Source organism: Sorex fumeus, unplaced genomic scaffold, assembly GCF_029834395.1.
Source record: "Sorex fumeus unplaced genomic scaffold, SorFum_2.1 ptg000014l, whole genome shotgun sequence".
NCBI lineage: Eukaryota > Metazoa > Chordata > Mammalia > Eulipotyphla > Soricidae > Sorex > Sorex fumeus.
In genome coordinates this window covers 22666608-22685514 of record NW_026606071.1, presented here as the reverse complement: position 1 = coordinate 22685514, position 18907 = coordinate 22666608, and the positions used below count along the sequence as shown (strand labels likewise).

At 39.0% G+C, this 18907-nt stretch overlaps 1 protein-coding gene and 1 pseudogene across 2 annotated transcripts in view; both read right to left on the bottom strand.

Annotated features, from left to right (window-relative positions):
- The window catches only part of PARD3B (par-3 family cell polarity regulator beta), a 1231823-nt gene that overhangs the window by 806281 nt on the left and 406635 nt on the right, over positions 1-18907 (bottom strand). The gene's annotated exons all lie outside the window — the stretch shown is intronic.
- On the bottom strand, positions 1104-17545 carry LOC130021132 (RNA-binding protein EWS-like; annotated as a pseudogene).

The window sequence follows — 18907 nt, the reverse complement described above, 5'->3', positions numbered from 1 at the left end:
TTCTTCCTGGCCAATTTCTTCTTCTGTTTTTCATCAACATGTTTTTCCCTGAAGATTTAGATCAAACCTCACTATTTGCATGCAAGGTAGTCATTTTAAATACCCTTAATAAAATCGAACTTTATTTCTTCCAGCCTCTACCAGTCTAAATCTTATTTTTAGTCACCAATTCACTAATATTAAACATTTAGTAATATATTATTAAACATAACAGCTAAAGTTTCAGTTTTGTTTTGGTTGGGCCAAATTTTAACATACAGAAAAACACACTGAATCCTTACCAGACCACCTACAAGAGGTATCCTTGTTTTTGTTTGGTTTGGATTGGGGCACACTCCTGGCAGTGCTCTGGGATCACTCCTGGGTCTGCACTCAGAAATTACTCCTGGTTGGCTTGGGCGACCATACAGGGTGCCAGGAATTGAACTTGGGTCTGCTGCATGAAAGGCAAGCACCCTGCACCCTACCTCCTGAACTAGGTCTTTGGCCTCCAAGACACACCCAGTCCTAATTCCACAGAAAAAGAAACACAGAGTTGTATCCTGCAGGAGGTCACACAGAGGTCTGTGAAGTCCTGGTGGGTGTTTCTCAATGATTATACTTCAACAATCCCATTTGGCTCCCTTCTTGGCAACCATAGGAACACCCATGACTCATTTCGTTATTATTCAACTGACTGAGCATCCATGCCCTCTCCTGGGCTACTGCTGGGCTTGCAAAGCAGCTATCTACACCTTGGGCTTCTACAGGATTCTAGGACAAGGATGCACACTTATCACTTGGAGAGCCACCCACTATCTTTCTGGGGCCTCCCAAACACCCACATTTCCTGCATTACTAGGTGACCCCAGCCTTTCATAAATCACACAGTCCAGAAACTCAACCCATTCTGCAATGCAACAAGAGGCTCTCAAATCAAGGACACCCTCACCAGTCTAGTAGAGTTTAGTTCACTGCACCCTGGGGTGCAGGACCAAGAAGAGCTCAGCTTTACTCTCAAGGGCCCCGCATTTAGTACTCCATGACTGCAGAATCTACCCACACTGCTTGCACAGCCCCAGCCAAGCCTTGCAGTCCTGACTCCTTATTCCAGATAGAGATTGTCAAAGCTGGTAATCCACCCCACTCTCACCACCCAATTCCCCTTTGGTAACAGGAAGGAAGCTTACAGGGAGATTCAACTTGTTCATGGGCACAATGCTAACTGCAAAATAGAAATGTCTGTAACAATAACATGAGTCTAACTATGTTTGCATAATATTCCTAAAAAACAGTTTCAGCTTATTCCAGTTCTGGCTTGCAGTCCTCTCTCTCTCTCTCTCTCTCTCTCTCTCTCTCTCTCTCTCTCTCTCTCTCTCTCTCTCTCTCTCTCTCCTTCCTCCCCTCATACTATTTGTTTAAAGAAAATGTCTACAGAACATACAACTTTACAAAAATGCACTTCCATTACTACAGTTTCAACAGATTCAAGTGGAATACACACAAAGTAGAATTTCTTGTAAAGGACACCATTAATCTCTGAGTACCAACATGTATAATTCATCAAAAATTCTTAATGCCCTTTAAATCACCCAATACTTTACAAATGTTATAAATAAGAGTAAGCCCATTTCAAATTTTACTGTAATCACATGGTTGAAATGCTGATTATTTTTTTCTTTTTACTAAAGTAGAATGAATTTAAGATAAAGTCTTTGTGTCTCTGAAAGTGGCCTTAGAATTTTTTTTTCCCTTGGGGGTTACCCCCTGACTCTGTGCTCAGGTCTTACTCCTGGTAGATTTTGGGGACTATATCGGGTCTTAGTGACTGAGCTCAAGTTAGCCATGTGCAACACAAATTTTTTACCCACTGTATTATCACTCTGGTCCGAATTTTCTATTTAAAATATTTTTAAAATTACTAATATAAATATAATAATATAAGAACTGTATTTTCACTTTTTATTTACTTTATATATTCCTATGAACCATATGCTCTGAAAAAAATGTAACGTGATAAATCATCCTGCCTAATGTTTTTTAGTAGACCTTTCTTGCTCATAAAGGACTCTCTTAGGGGCTATTACTTCCACTACAGAGCCACTAGTCTCCTGTGTTTGTGGAGCACCTATAATAGGGTTGTCTTGAATTGAGAAGTATCCTACGTGCAAAATACACATGAATTTTAAAGATTTATTATTCAGGTTATATCTTTAAATGGTAATATTTTCCATGCATCAATATATGGTTGTTGTACATTATGTATATAGAAAAGGAGATCGATTTTATGTAATAATAAAACACATCAGTAAAATAGTTTGCTTTGATAATTTTCTATTTTTGCATCTACTACAAATTTTGAATTTATATATATGGTTCACTGTTGTTTTTCTTCCTTTTTATTTGGGATAGAATAGGAATAATTATTTGTACACCAAATACATTCATTTGCCCATTTACAGATGCACCACATACATACCATTTATTCTTTTATTTAATGCCATTTTGCAAATTACTACCTTTGACTGCATATTTCTCCCAGGTATATTCTCATTTTTCAGCTTTGGAGCATAATCCTCAAAGAAAAATCTGTTTCCCTCTCTGCCTCCACACACCATTTCCCCAAAGCAATGCTTGGTAACAAAACTTTCAGAATTTTCTTTGTTTCTTCTATTTCTCATTGCTCAGACCGAATTCACCTTTCAATCCTCTTGAGGCTTCACATACCCAAGGTCTGCCCACATCTTCTCACCTCCATTAATAACACCATTTTTAACTTATCTCCTGACTCTTTTCTTATCACCTTATCTCATCAATTTATCTCATCACCTCTTTTCGGTAACGCAGTTATGGCAATTTGGTAACTTCTATGATTTATCACATGATTTAATTTCCTTATTTAAAACAGCATTTTTTAATCTAATGAGGTCCCAATTCTCTCCAAAAAGAAAACTAAAGTCCTCACTGTCTCCTATAATACTCTAAAACATTGTTGCCCTTTATTGAAAGGGTGATTGTGGGTGCTACACCCTACAGTGCTGTTTTTAGTTATTCCTGGCTCTGTTCTTAGGGGTCACTCCTTGTCAGTACTCAGGGTATGTGGTGCTAGAGATTGAGTCATAGTCAACTGTATGCAAGCCAAGAGCCCGAAAGCTTCTTATCTCCATTATCTCCAACCACCTTTTTTTTTTCTCTTTTTGGGTCACACCTGGCGATGGACAGGGTTTACTCCTGGCTCTGCACTCAGGAATTACTCCTGGTGGTGCTCAGGGGACCATATGGGATGCTGAGAATTGAACCTGGGTCAACCACATGTGAGACAAATGCCCTACCCACCTCAACCAGGTCCCACATGCTCCCAGGATATTCATGGATCCACTGGTGAAAATCACGTAAATGGGATTCACAGGTGGTCAATCAAAAAAAAAAAAAAACAGGGAAACTACAAGAAGGAAACAAGGCAGGAGAAGGCTATGAGGAAAAAAAGGTAGATATAGTTCTTAGATGATCATCCCTTTCTGGCTACTTTCATCTGTCCTCACCTTCTTGTACTCTGCCTCTTTATAAACTGACTATAGTCAGTTCAACACACATTTCCTTGTTGCTGCTACCACAGTTCAAACATGCACCAGATTCAGAATTTTTGCCCTTCTTGTTCTCTCCACCTAGCTGACCTTCTCAAGGAAGTCTTCCACTTTGCCCCACAGAAAAAACATATTTTCCGATTACACTATTCTTTCTGGCTCTCCTCATGGACTTACAGCAAGTTGGCAGAGAATTGTTATTTATTTCTCTCTCTCTCTCCAGAAGGTGTGTTTCAAGTGACAATATATGTGTGTTAAATATTGAATAGTGGATAAATAGTATAAAGTAGACAGTTCATTAGTTGCATGGTATAGACACACTGTCAACACACTGTCCTCCCATTGTTCATCGATTTGCTTGAGCGGGCCCAGTAACATCTCCATTGTGAGACTTCTTGTTACTGTGTTTGGCATATTGAATACTCTCGGTAGCTTGCCAGGCTCTCTTGAGAGGGGCAGAGGAATCGAACCTGGCTCAGCCAGGCTGGCTGCACACAAGGCAAACGCTCTACCGCTGTGCTATCACTCCAGCCTGCATGGCTAGACATAGGTAATTATTCATTGCTGTATTCAAGATGTCCCCATCCAAGGCAAAAACGTATAGCCACATGAGTCAGAGTCAGGAGAACTTTAATAGAAACCATAGATAAGGCTCTAATAGTTTGTAGGGGAAGAGCCTCTTAACTACTGGAATCTAGGAATGGGCAAAGTTAGGTGGGGCTGGAGGGGCATGAAGGGAATTTTGAGCTGAGTAATGTCCGCAAAATGGAAGCACTCAAAGTCTGATGATGATAAGAGATAGTGAGAGAGTTACAAGGAGAATAGAATAACAAATTCTGATGCCCAGATAGGTGACTGTTACAGAGAATTTTATAGCACAGTGGTAGGGCGTTCGCCTTACAAGCGGCCCACATGGCCGACCCGAGTTCGATTCCTCTGCCCCTCTCGGAGAGCCTGGCAAGCTACTGAGAGTATCTCGCCTGCATGGCAGGGCCTGGCAAGCTCCCCGTGACGTATTCGATATGCCAAACACAGTAACAACAAAGTCTCCAATGGAGACGTTACTGGGTCTGCTCAAGCAAATCGATGATCAACGGGAGGGCCTTTACCTTTACCTTTATGTTTGACTTAGAGATATATGTAGAAAGAGATATGGGGAAAATGAAGAAGTGGGAGAAGGAAAAGGGAGGTAAACAGTGTCACATATATCAAGATAAATATAAGCACATATAGTGTACACACATGCATTTACACATGAAGGTATTTCTATATATGTGTAAGCACGAACTCGTATATAAACATAGGACATATATATATGCACATACATGTGTATATATGCAAACATACCTGTTTAGAATCTTTTAGTCCTGTCTCCTACTATCTCCTATTTTTGTCATAAGAAATTGAGTATTAATAGAGAATTTAAAGTTCAGAGATTATATAAATATAAAAAGTAAAAACTTATAAACTCCATATATCTTTTTCTCATAAAAAATGAAATAACCTGCTGGTTTCCAGTTGTATTTGTTTACAAAAGAGTTAAAGATATCAGGGTGAATGTTGGATGACACAGTGAGATCTTTTTCTAGGAATGTCCTATTTCCACTGTACCCCAGCAAAATATTCAACAATTTATCCCAAATCATCCTTGGCACAGGCTCCCTTCTATTCATCACAAATTGCCAAGAGCCAGCTCCTGAAGACTGGCCAGCTGATTCTTCCTTCACCTGCAGAATCCAGATCGATACATGATCTTTAGCAAAAATTTAATCAAAGTGAGAACTGATACGAAGTGAAATTTTAAGCTAGACTACGTGAAATGAATGGGAAGAGGTTGTGAGCTGCACAAAACCGTGGCGTGTCTTTTACAAATGAGGATGCATTATAATAATAAAGTAACCTGAGGATATGGTTCAGCGAAGAATGTGGATCGTTTTCAATGAGAGTTCCGAATGCTTTGTACTGCATTGTGGCAAGCATCTCTTAATAAAGCAAGATTAGAATCTTTCCAGTGAAAATATTTGCCTTATTTTGAGCACTGATTAAAACATTTTGTGCGGATCCAGCACAGGAGTGCCATATACTATGCAAGACCCACTGTGGCACTTGGCAGAAAATAAATCATCGAGCTCTAAAATCTGCTGTGGTTGCTGTCTTCATTACAGAGACCTTGCACACAGCATACAAAAACATCTATAATGTTTACAACACCTGGATGCCTGCACTATTAAACATCAATACAATCTGTGTTCATATCATCTCCATGCTAATCAGATCGATTACCTCTGATATAGTGTCTTGTCACAGTATTGCAATGCTAATCAAACAAATGGAGCTATGGGGAGATGATTCAAATATATAGGTATTTAATAGCACACTGTAAAAAAGAAAAGGAAACAACAGAAAGCATACAAGGGGCAGCTGCGTCATGGGCAGGCAGATTCCTCAAGTCCTCGGTGGTGCTGCTGTAATTTTGTCAGCAGCCATTAAAAAGGGAATATAATACAGTTTGATGCCATAAAATGGACTTGAAAGGGAAATGAGATTACTGCTTCTGTTTAACATGGCAGAGATAATTAGCTGCACAGGTAATTAGATACAGATTCCTAGCATATCCTAGTGGAAGCAGTGGATGATGGCAAGAGATCATATCTCTTGCCCATTGAAAAAGATCAATGTCACAGTTGTTTTAGATCCAAAACTACATCCGCATCATACATTCTAATCCTCCAGACAGCAAAGACATTATAGTGGCTGCAGTAAAACGTGCTATCACTTAATAAAAATGAACAAGGTGCAGATGGGATAGGAGGTGATGCAAGATTGTCTGCCACACAGGGCTTGCAGACCTTAGGCCATGGGTCTTTTTCAGGTGCCACTTGTGACATACTCCGTTGAAAAATGTCTCCTGGATTTTTCCCATCTAATTTCATTTACAATAAAAGTCCTGCAATCAAAACAATGGGTATCATTGTAGAAAATCAAGGATAGTATCCAAAACAGAAAAGCCATTAACGTTCCTTCTTTAAATAATTTACCCAATAAATTTAACATATGTCTAACAAATACACTTAGGGACCAAAGCTTTTATTTTTATCTATCATTGGAAATGAAGGCAAATAAATCTTGTTGGCCAGTGACTGAGAACTATGTTCTCCTATTAGCAAAGTAGAATTACTAATACTACCATATTATTCCAGATTTGTCATCTGCTGAAAAGACACTGGTGAAAAAATATCAAACAAAGCCTCTCCACTTATTCATACATGACTGTGTAATGCCTACTAGGCTCACAATTCTGGAACGATGCATCCCTTCCCACATATACTTGGGCCACTGAACCACTAACATGGCACCTAGACTGCCAGCTGGGAGCCATATGGGTTGGAAGTGTGATAAATGCTACCTACTAACACATGGAAAAGGTAAAACAAACACAATAAATCCAGCATTCTGCTGCAATAAAACAGATAGCCCCAGAGAATGCATTCCAAAAGTAAAATTAAGCTTCTGGGAGAGAAAACACACACACACACACACACACACACACACACACACACACACACGTTTTACGCATATTTTTCTATAAGAAGAAAAAAAAGACATTACATAATTCAGATGATTTTAGAATAAGCAGTTTGGGGTAATTTGTAAGAATGCTTACCATGTTGGAAGAACAGATTATTTGAAAATCTTAGTTTAGTGAGAAAGAAATTTTAGTTGTTTTATGCTGATGGCATCCTAATATCTTCAATCTTTTCCCTTACCTTCATTGTTGGGTGGGATGTACAGTGGGGAAAAAAGTGCATGAGGCCAACCCAGCAGTTCAATCCTTAACACTGAATTGACTGTGATCTCTGTACCCCCACAAGGAGTGATTCCTGAGCAGAGACAGGAGCAAACCTTCAGCACTGCTGGGTGTGGCCAAACAACCAAACAACAACAACAAAGTAGCTATTGACACTGAAATCATTAGTAGAGTAATAGTAGAGTAATTGCTGGCCAAATCTACTGGTTGGTAATCACATGTCTTCATGAATGAAACTTGATCAACAACATTCACTTTCTTTATTCAAATGTTCAGAAAAATACTTAACATAATACTTGCTTTTCTTAAGTTGAAAGAATGGTTCCTGCCACCTTGTTGGTTCTCACACCCCCACAGAACTGCTGGTTTCACAGGTATACAAATAGTTCAGGCAAAGAACAAGATTTTTTGAATGGTTTAAGCGATAGCACAGCGGTAGGGCGTTTGCCTTGTACGCAGCCAACATGGCCGACCCAAGTTCGATTCCTCTGCCCCTCTCGGAGAGCCCAGCAAGCTACCAAGAGTATCTCGCCCGCACGGCAGGGCCTGGCAAGCTCCCCGTGACGTATTCGATATGCCAAACATAGTAACAACAAAGTCTCCAATGGAGACGTTACTGGGCCCACTTGAGCAAATCGATGATCAACGGGAGGGCCTCTCTCTCTCTCTTAATACACTGGTATTTTCTCTTGAAATTTTTGGCACAATGAGGCTTCCCTGGAATACTCAGGAGTCTGGAAAACTTTCTGGCTTATCTGGTCTGGTAGTGTAGTTCTGATCCATCAACGTGGTCTTGCTAAGGCATTTGGTCCTGGGGGCCACCAAAGGCACAATGGAAGGGAATTGTGGTTCTGGGGTACAAACTGGAGGCCTTACAAGTACAAGGTATGCAATGCAGACATCTGAACTATCTCCCTGGACCTTTGAATTTATTACTGTCTTAAAATTTTCTGAATGTATTAAGTTTACATTTTCACTGAGTCTTGTGAAATTTTGCCCTTTGAAAAAAGGTTCTAAGTATCAGCATATCTGACTGACTGTCTTAGGGCATTAACTAAGAAATTCTTTTTCTCTTTAAGAATTCAAGAACTAGACTGATAAAGATCAAGGAGGGAAAAGCCAGGAGTCAAACTTTATGGGTATAAAGGATGTGAAGAAAGTTTCAGTGCTCTCACTTCTGGACTGGACCAGCACTCAAGAGTTAAAGAACTGGGAAACTAAATCTGGAGTTCTGAGGAGGCAAAATGAAAGACTGAGAAGCCCAGCTGACTCAGGAGTTCTCTAAAATGTAGCAATGTCTTGTATGGATTCAAGAAGCATTAACCTCGAGGCATTCGATGATATCACACATACTTATCTCACCCTTTCACTTGCTCTTAATATTCCTTTTCTGCCTTTTCTTATCAGGTGATATATGGCCTATTAAAACCATCCATAATCCTTTAGCTCATGGATCTACCAGCCTTATTGCTTCACACAACAGCTAGTTATTCTCTCCTAAATCAACAAAATTATACATTTCTTACTGTGTTACTGGATGTGATTCTCAAAAAGTTTCTTCTGCCAAAGCTGAAGGACTTTACTTAGACCTCATTATTTTGGCCCTTCCACTCCTCCTAACATATTTATGTTCCTTTTGATGAAGACTTTCAAGATCTTATCTATCCTTTCATGTATGCAACACAACACTCTTTTTGTTACTATGCCTGTCTCTGTCATCTTCTTTCCTAAAATATCTTAAGTCAATGCACTTCATACTTTGCATTACTGTTCCATAACCAATGTCCAGTCTTTTTGCTAGAAAGAATTCATAAAGGAAGACTCAGTATCAGCCTTATTGTTGTTGAATCTCATTACATATTCACCAATGTTTAATGGATATTTCTACAAAGATTTCAAGGTAAATTTGTATTTTTGAACCCTCCCACTCACCTCCTATCCCTGAAAAATCCGGTTTTATCCTGTTTTACTTCCTGCTTCTGGAGATTTCATGCTACCTCCTCGTAACTTTTCAGTTTTCTAATTCCCTCCACTGCCCATGCCATGCTCCTGCCTAGCCTACTTTTGCTAAACCCTCTCCTACTAGTCCTCCCCAGTGAATTGCTGAGATACACTATGCCTTCATATTCCTGGAGTTCAGCTTAAACTTCATTACCTCTGTGAAGACTTTCGTGTTACTCAAATCAATGGTGAGCTCTTTATCAGAAACTCAGAACTTCCAAAGTTGTGTTGATATTTGAAACATATTCTATCTTATTTTTGTTTCATGACGACTGAAGAGTTAACCTATATTGCTACTGTACTTCCATGTGTGTTCAAATCATGTTTGCAGATACGCTATGTTTTATAGGGTAAAAGCATGGGATTTTTAAGTGGCTAAAACTCCAAAACTGAATAAAATCAGGTATGAAATGGTACTCAACCACTATTGTTAAATAAGAAAACAAAAAAACAAAAAACAAAGTATCCCCAGCTACAGAAGGCTGGGCTTTACAAATAGAAATACTTAAAACAGTCTCAAATCAATTAATTTTATGTTTAAAGTGGCACAACTTCTTTAGTGTTTTGCTAGTAAAACAGCCCCTCTACTCTGGAGAAGTCCATGCTCTCTCTTGAATACATTTTTCTCTTTCTCTCTGCTCACATCTCTGTCAACTTTGTTCAGTAACAACTAGTTTGACTTACACACACACACACACACACACACACACACACACACACCCCACATATACAACTTTCTATACAACTAACCAGAATGCAGAAGGGACATCCCAAATATGGCCAGGATTTGTTTGAATAAACAACTAGCACCATTTGCTCCTGTAAATCAGAAACAAACAAGTAATGGCTTCGGCTTGGTAATATTCCACTAATGCTTTTTAAACAAAGATATATGCAGGCAGCGAGTGACTCAGCCTCCAAAATAGGCTTAAACAAAAATAATCACATTGTTTTAGAACAGAAGATTGTGTTTAATTGGTAATTTGTGGGTTCTAAGATGGAAACACACTACTGTGGATTCTAATGCTCTGTTAATAAATGAATTACAGTAATATAATCCAATTACTATTCATCTCAATTGAGCAGATAACTTTCCTAAACAAAAAAACAAAGGAACCAAAGAGATCAAGTCTACCTATTTTTGAACAGATGGAACTGAAAACTGATTTTATAAAAATAATGCCAAACTGCCTCAATGGACTTGCTGCATGAAATACTCAGTGTAATGATACATACCCTGCAGGCCTTTGAAAATGCCTCAACTGCCTGCCAGACACCAGTAGTGACTGTTAGGCAGTCACAGTCATTAGGCTAAAGCCCCATCTGAAAAAAATTGCCTTTATATGACACCCTGATGCTAAACAGACCAACTGTCTGACAATTCCTCACAGGACAAGAATCCCCTAATGTCCTCATCGCTAGATTATTTTCAGTCTATAGAAATCATTTTTATTCTTTACCAGTTACAGCCAGCCTGAAAGGAACCAAGCAGTTTGTTTACGTAGCCTATGTAGTACTGGAAAGATATTATTGATGTGATTTTTTTGTTCGATTTCATGTTTCCTCGGCATGAATCTCAAATATTTTTTGTATTTGTAACCTATACAATTTGTAAAGGTTATTCTAAATAGCATTAAGACTATACCACTGAATTACTAAAGCTAGTATTCCGCCCAAGAATCATTCATCAGAATTGCCAACTGTTATAGTAACAAAGAGACTAAAGAATAATTCATAAAATATCAAGACCTAAAGCACTGTCATGCAACACCCAGGGATTCATCCCTGCAAAGTATTCCAAAGTTTACTGGTGGTACAGAAAAGGTGACAACTTCCTTGATGTTTTATGATGAGGGTCAATTGCTTATGTTTATATGGTATGGTTATTGATGAATCTCATAAAAATAGGTTGACAACACACAACTTAAGTTTTGACGCAAGTTTATGAAAAAACATGAATTAAAGACTGGATCTTCAAGTCTTAGTATCAAGATGTCAGAAACCTACCCAGGCAAGACTCAGTAGCTGATAGAATCTTATTTCTCTAAAAATTTTCTCAACTTGGTAAAGAGGGTCTAAAGCAAGATTTTGTAAACAAAATTAAGACTTTCAAATAGTTTTATGTATTTTGTAATTAGTTATCAAAATCCTCGACAAAAAAAAAACTATCAAAAATTAAATTTGCATTCAACTTTTCTTTTTTTTTGGGGGGGGGGGCAGGGACCCAAATAATTTTACCTAAGAAATGAAGTGTCTACTAAGTATATTTTGGAAACAATCTTTATGTTGTGATGCTGATTTTGCATATACAAGTTAGTTAGCTCATAGGAACAGTGTGTGGCTCATCCTGTGATAGTTTGCTCCACAAAAATTTCTAATACAACTACAAAGGATTATAGACTCCAGTTGTGATGGAAAAAGCCAGCTCTTCTCTCTGCAAAAAGTAACTAGAATCCCTACATCGTGAACATTTCTCCCACTAAATTTCAAAATCAAATAAGTATGAAAGCAGTGGATGGCCTCAAACATACAAATTATGTCCTTCATAATTAATTATCTGATTATTTTACTCTGTCCCCAATTCACATACATGTTTATACTTAAATGGTATTTAATAAAATCAATCTTGAATAAAGTTTTAGTTTACATAACCTGAGTTTTATTCAACTTTATATTTACAAAAAATAAACAGTAATTTATTCATAGGATTTCAATGTGAATAATAAAAACATATGCCATAGCTAGGATAAGAGACATGCAGTAAGCATTAGTTCTCTATGTAGAAAAATTTATAAACACAAGCACAATTGCCTTGTTTATTAAGAGCAGTTCTATTACCAAAAGAAAAATTTCTATTTCTATTTCTATTTCATTAAACGTTTGCTCAAAAAAATACAGGTGTCTAAAAGAAAAACATAAAAAAAAACTAGAGTCTTGATTAAAAATCCATACTTTTTATTTATTAAATATTCAAATTATAGTACTTCTTTATTCTATGTGATATGGGTTTGTTAAATTTATGCAGCAGTGGCATTTCAAATTTAAAAGCATAATTCATAATTTTTTTCATTCCATAGGTTCTTACCTACAGTCAAATTATTTGATGTGCTTTTTGAGCATAAATAGGTATTTAGATGCTTTATATCTATTTCTGTGTGAGGTGAGAAGCCTCACTGTTACACCTAAAAGAGATGGAAGTCTTATCTACCTCCTTGTATTTATTCAAAGTATGATTCATGCAACTAAATACCAAAAATGTATTATGATAAAAAAAGAAATATCAAGTAACAATTTAGCTATCAGCAGTGATTTTTAAAGATAAAACCAAAGATTTTTCACTGTAATATCAAAATTCCAGTGACAGTGATGATCAGACTGAGGAGATGAAGATAAAAGTAATATTAATTTTTGCTCATCTGTGATATATGTTCTGTGTTAGGCTTATGGATCTTCTCAGAGTCCTCCTTGATAAAATATTTAGTGAAAGTAATGACTGTCAATTATGGACCTACCAGTTGTATTTATAACTGAATATACATAAGAATTCGCTATGACCCTAAACAGCCTACAAAAGCTCTAGATTTAACTCCACCCTTACTGAGCCTGCTGAGAAATCCTCACAAGACAGTGCCTGCTGCCAGCCTCACAGTGCCACAGGCTATAGTCTGGTACTGTAAACAGGAGCAATGGAGCACTACTGAAATTGCCTGGAACTGAGAGTTTCACTCTTAGTACCCATAAAGATTCAGGAATAAAGAGAAGATGAAGAACTTTAGTTACATTAACAGATGGATACAGAAAACCAGGAAAGTCAGCACTTTAGACACTGTATATAGAACGTTTGATGCTATCCATGGTTGACTACAGGGCAATAATCTTAGCAGTGTTCACTGAAGTGAGGAAGAGAGATTCAATAAACTCAAAGAAAGGCTGATGGGCAAGGGGCAGAGTGATAGTAGAGCTGGTACGCATATGCTTTGCATGTGGCTGATCCATACTCAATCCCCATAATCCCATATGGTGCCCTGAGCACTGCCAGGGGAAATTTCTGAGTGTAGAGCCAAGAGTAACTCCTGAATATCACTGAGTGTGACCCCAAACCAACCCACCCCCGAAAAAAAGGAAGATTGATGGTAAAATTTTTTTTAATTATTCGGATAGAAATGAAGGAGCTAAGGAATATTTAAAAAATTAAAAATTAGCAGTAGAATTAAAGAGGCTAAAAATTAAATCATTGATATCATAGACAAGACATACAATATCATCATTCAAGATGAGAAATAGAAAAAAAAAGTTTTCTAGCAGTGGAAATTATCTGGACTTATCCTGGCACTTATTCTTGCTCAGGAATAACTTCTTTTTTTTACTGTTAATAGACATTTGGAATTTTATTTAAAAAAATCACAACCATGAACACTGTTACAGTTAGAGGCCCTCTTGGTTCTCTACAATGATACTGAGCATGCTCACAAAGGGTTCCCATTGTTTAGTCTTAGTTAAACAACCATCTTTTAAAAGAAGGAAAAAAATTAAAAAAAAAAACCTCAGCACAATAGCATTTAGCCTGTTTTAATGTTTCTTCACAAATGGTGAAAAATACTAAAATACAGACAAGGAATAATCATAATGTTGTGCCCAACATCATAAATATGAGATTATAAATTTAAAATATTTTCTGGTTTAAAAAATAAATCTGTCAGATCTCTGCTTAACAATATGTACAAAAGTAAGATCAAAATGGATTAAAGACCTCAACATCATACCAGAATCCATAAGGTACATTGAAGACAAAGTGGGCAAAACCCTCCATGACATTGAAGTTAATGGTATCTTCAAAGATGTCACACCAACTGGCCAAGCAAAGGAAAACAGAGATAGACAAATGGGAACTATCTTAAACTAAGAAGCTTCTGCACCTCAAAAGAAACAGTGACCAAAATACAAAGACAGTCTACAGAATGGGAAAGGATATTCGCCCAATACACATCCAACAAGGGGTTGATATCAAGGGTATACAAAATACTGGTTGAACTCCAAAGAAGAAAACATCCAACCCCATCAAAAAATGGGGCAACGAAATGAACAAAGACTTTATCAAAGAAGAAATCCTAATGGCTAAAAGGCACATGAGAAAATGCTCTACATCATTAATCATCAGGGAGATGCAGATCAAAACAACAATGAGATATCATTTCACACCACAGAGACTGACCCACATCCAAAAGAATAAAAGCAACTGATGTTGGTGCAGATGTGGTAAGAAAGGGACCCTCCTCCATTGCTGGTGGGAATGCTGACTGGTTCAGCCCTTTTGGAAAACAGTATGGAAGATTCTCAAAAAATTAGAAATTGAGCTCCCATTTGACCCAGCAATACTACTCCTGGGAATATATCTCAAAGAGGCAAAAAAAGTATAGTTGAAGTGATGTCTGCACTTGTTCATTGCAGCACTGTTTACAATAGCTAGAATCTGGAAAAATACTGAATGCCCAAGAACAGATGATTGGTTAAAGAAACTTTGGTACATCTACATAATGGAGTACTATGTAGCTGTTAGAAAAGATGATGCCATGAAATTTATATACAAGTGGTACTACATGGAAAGTATCATGCTAAGCGAACTGAGTCAGAAAGAGAGGGATAGACATAGAAAGATTGCATTCATCTGGGGAACATAAAGTAACAAAATAGGAGACTAACACCCAAGAATAGCAGAGTACCAGGTTTTAAGTACCAGGAGGTTTACTCCACGGCTTGGAGGCCAGTCGCACATGCTGGGGGAAAAGGCAGCTCAGATAGAGAAGGGAGGAGCAAATAAAGGGTGTTGGGAGGATGCGCGCTAAGATTAGACTTTAGACTGAACATGATTGCCTCTCAATGCCTCTTTTACAAACCATAGCACCCCAAAGGAGAAAGGACACATGGGGAAATTCCCTGCCACAGAGGCAGGGTGGGCTGGGGGGTACAGGGGGTGGGAGGGATACTGGGATCAGTGGTGCTGGAGAATGGGCACGGGTTGAGGGATGGGTATTCGATCATTGTATAACTGAAACCCAAGCACAAAAATTTGTAAGTCTACAACTGTACCTAATGATGTTTCACTAATAAAAATCTAAATAAAATATAATAAAAATAAAAAATAATAAAATAAAAATTAATACAAAAAAATCTGGTAGTCAATGCAGCTCTTTGGGGTCTCTGTGTCTTGTAGGGCCAATCTCTGCGTTCCTGATGGTGCTCGCCTTTATCCATTTTTCCAGGGCCTCCATAGCCTTTGTTCCTCCCATCTATTCCATCAAAGGCCCAGAGGGTCCCCTAGGGCCACCTTGTCTGCCTCCACCAAAGTCACCTTGATCCATGCCCCGGCCACCACGGAAGCCACCTCTGTCTCCTCCATGACTACCTCTGAACATTCCTCCAGGACCCCCCCCCCCCCCGCCGGTCATGAGGCCACATCTACTTCTCTGCATACCACTAGGGCCACCTCTGCCCAGGTCATCACCGGGGTCGGAAAGGGTGGTGGGAGAAAACCTTCTGACTTTGGGGCTTTACTTTAGTTGCATTCTGTTCTCCAGGCAAAGTTTTGGTTTCCACAACCCAGATTGGGGCACTGCCAGTCTCCAGCTCCATGTTGGACATTTCCTCCTCCTGATGGTTCCCTTGGGAACCCTGAAGCCCTCTTGGGTGAAAGCCTCCTTTGTCTCCTCGTCAGCTTCCCATGTGACCCATGGGTACCCCTGGGCCTCCTGGGACCCCTGGACCTCCAGAAAGCGAAGGTGGCATTCCTCGGCCCTCACAGGGTGGCATCCCACCTCACATGCTGTTCATTGGAGGCTTCTTCCAAGCAAGAGAAACTTTAAGTTTGCTTCCTTGAAAATCTTTCCCATCAAACCACTCCACAGCAGCCTTTGCAGGTAGACATAGGACACCGTGGCATCACCTTTGGGCTTTCTGGTTTCGTTGTCCAAGTAAATATGAATCATGGGTTGTCCAGTTCTTTTGTTCATTTTAACAACTCCACACTGCTTAAAGAAGTCTGCCAGATAATTGAAAGTCACATTGTCATTTAATCCTTGCACATAAATCACACTGTTGTCAGAATCTTCATCTGGATCTATAGGTGGGCCTAGATCAAGATCTGGTCCTTCATTCATGGGTCCACCGGGCTTATTGAAGCCACCTCACTCTCCAGCACCCATTCTACTGCATCCTCCTCCCCGCCCACTTCTGCTCATGCCTCCACAATCAAATACCCCTCTTCCCCTGCCCTGGTTATCAGGGCAACTCATGCTCCAGTTCTCTCCAGGTCCGGAAAATCCTCCAGACTCCTCCCCATAAACACCCATGCTACTGGGGTGGTCCTGTCAGAATGAACTCTGATATCCGTAGCTGCTGCTCTGTTGACTATATTAACCTGGAGCCTGGCTGTAGGATCCAGTTTGGGGGGTGGGTAACTAGTGGGCAGCTGTTGCCCCTAGCTACTTTGTTGACCATACCTACTCTGCTGTTCATAGCTTCTCAGCTGCCCATAGGTGTTCTGCTGAGAATAACTGCTCTGATCATAACTACTCGGCTGTGTAGAGGAATGGCTGGTAGGTGGATAGGATGGCGGTGCCATCACTGGTTGCATGGGGTAGCTCCCAGGTACCTAGGGATAATTGTAGTTACTTTGTCCATATCCTAGGCTGGGTTGGTTGTAACCCCCTGTGCTAGACTGAGGTTGACTAGTCTCAGCAGGCTTGTTACCATCCTGTGGTCTTGTAGGTGCAGTGGTTGCTGGCTGCTGCCCATATGCTGGATAAGCAGACTGAGTGCCATACGCAAACAGCTGCATAGGAGGCCTGAGTGGTAGTGATTGTAGCAGTGGTGGTATCATAGGCACCAGTGCTGTACCCCTGGACAGCTGACTGTATGCCTGGGAGGGGGGGGCAGTTGGAGTAGTATAACCAGTGTGAGTCTGTCTATAAGAAGTTGCATAGGCGGTCTGCCCATAGGTTACAGTGGTCTGCACCTGGGTATAGCTGACATCAGTGAGCTATCCGTAAGTTCCATAACTCTGCTGCCCATAAGCCTGGCTGGTCTGTGCATATTCTTGAGTGGGCTAGGCAGTGTAAGTGCTGTAGCCCTGCTGGGCTGCAGCTTGGCTGTAGGTACTGTAATCCGTGGACGCCATTTTCTCTCCTTCCTTCTTGTTCTCTCAATGCCCATCTCCCTCGCTTGCCTTCTACCAAAATACACTTTTAGAACTGAGGTTCTAATTCAACCTCATCACACTGAAGAGATCCTGCAGCTTTAGAAATCAGTAATTTTCCAGAAAACAAACCAATCAGTAGTAAAGTGGTCTATTGATATTATAAGATTAGCCACTATCAATGCTAAATTTTAGAAAGATCATTAAAGTACTACTTGATTCTTAATCTCACAGAAATGTAATATAGACAACATATCAAGAGAAACTTATCACTGCATTTTAGTATAGTGGCTGCGCATACAATAGGACAAAGTACTGGCCAATAACACACTTTCAAACTGCATTCCTACTTTAAGAAATAGAACAAGGGGGCAAAAAATATAATTTGGGAAATTTTTAAAAATTGGTTTTATGTGAAAGGTTTTGAAATGAATATCAACCTAAGTTATCACATTCCAAAGACAGGGAAAGCCAAATTCCAATTTCATGCCTCTGCGAGTTCAACTACCTCTATTCCATGCTTGTGAGTATAAAGGAAGCAGTGTGGTGTCTAAATGTACATTATAGGAGATGTTTTTTCTACTTGGTGACAGAAAGTGTCTCATGATAGCCAAGGCCATCAGCTATGTACTAGATAATAATCATGGATTAGTATCAATTCTTGGTGTCTAGTTCTATCTTTGTCCCTCCTGACATATTTAACATTCAGGAATAATGCAAAACAAACAAACAAACAAAACCCCCAACCCTTTATCAAACATGATAGAAAGACTGCTGCCTTACCCATAACAAAAACTTTCTCAATTCCTGAGTACTGCCTGGTTCTCTTTCTGAACCATCCCACCTCCTTCATCACTCCCTCAAAGCCAGGCTCCTACTCTGGACAGAGAGGCTCAGATCTTCCATTACACAATTTCTAATGGACTAGGAATTTACTTCTGAAAGGAATCTATTCACAGTTAGCATTAGCATGTTACTTTTAAAGTCCATCTACCAAGACTAATAATATCTGCTTTTCCAGACTGAGATATACAAATTGAAATAATTTCCCCATAAATGATAATGGTAGGTCATTCATAGTAAAAAAAAAGAAACAAGTTTAAAATTTTCTAGCTGGTTTTTCATTTTATTCTGCAAAATTTCAAGTGTCAGATTACTGTTATAAATGCATGTATAAGCAATGCATAAAACATAAAGCATCTTGTTGAAGAAACAGCTGGCAATTAAGGTCTACCAACCTGCAGCTATTGAGTCTTATCAATTTTATCTGTGTTCAGAGAAAATAATAACTAATTATATTATGCTTTATTAAAATGATATGGAGATAATAAGCATATAAAAAAG